The sequence below is a fragment of the Propithecus coquereli genome, unplaced genomic scaffold (assembly GCF_000956105.1).
Source record: "Propithecus coquereli isolate 6110/MARCELLA unplaced genomic scaffold, Pcoq_1.0 Scaffold220, whole genome shotgun sequence".
Taxonomy (NCBI): domain Eukaryota; kingdom Metazoa; phylum Chordata; class Mammalia; order Primates; family Indriidae; genus Propithecus; species Propithecus coquereli.
Window position 1 is genome coordinate 3,402,473 of NW_012147190.1, and position 1,165 is coordinate 3,403,637.

Sequence of the window (1,165 nt, forward strand, 5' to 3'; positions counted from 1 at the left end):
GTTTAAAGAGGAGCCAGTTATAAAATACAGAATGTATAGAACATAACTGGTGAGATTTTGCCCATAGCCAATGCAAAGATTATCTGAGAACATTTTCCTTGTTCAGATTTAGATGCCACGTGACAATGTTTGGAGAAAAGGGCCTGTTCAAGAAAATTGCCTTGGAAGCAGAGAAGAAATTGCTGTTTAGCCCTGCTCTAGCCCATTCTGCAACAGGTTGGACAGATAATACAGCTTCCAATCGTTATATATCCCCAACACATTTTTTGGAGATAGGCCTCCTCTCGCTTGGTCTGGTGGCTACCTGGATGGTCATTGGTACTGCCCTTCCCCTTGCCTCTATGTTCCTTCACACAGAGCCACATGAACCACTGGAATCTACTTTTGCTTTCATGCAATTCTTCCTAGAAGTGGAATGAAGATGGTCACCTTTCTCTTTTCTTAATCACACTACATCATACTGTGTTCAAGCCCAACTAAAATTTGCTGCTCTGGGAGGCCTTTTGTCTATAGAATGGAACATAGACAGACCAGTCTATATGTTCATGTACATTCCCGTTCTTCAGAGAAATAATGTCAAACTCTCCCTTGTTACTCTCTGGTGCTACCATGTGGGCCTTTTGCTTTTCTCACAGCAAGTGTATTGCCAAGAAAGATGTCAGTTGGTTCTTTTTCTAGACATTGTCACTTTTTAGCAGTGAATGACTCACAGTCTCCCTCACTTGTGAGGGAGGGAACTGCCTCTTCCTTCCTAGAGAAGGTGATAGGAACCTCTCACTAAGGTACTGCTTTCCCCCAAGGATCTAGTTCTCCTTTCCTCTCCCCAGTTATATACTTAATTTGGGATGGGGATAAGTTGAGGGGATTAGTTTTGCTAATCTACTGTAAACCTATCTATGAGCTGTGGATGCAGAAAGATGGCTGACCCAAATACCAGGTATTTCTTTGAATTTAGCCCGTGGAGCCTTTAGCACATTTTAGTTTTAACTATGAACTCTGGTCTAATTTCAGTGTGCTGCATTCAGAGTGGCTCTCAATCAAGAGTAATAATTCCCCTCTAGGAAGCATTTCATAATGTTGGTGGGGGGAGGTATATTTGGATGTTACCATGTACAAAAAACACTAGAGACATTTAGTGGGATAGAGCAAGAAATCTTAAATATCC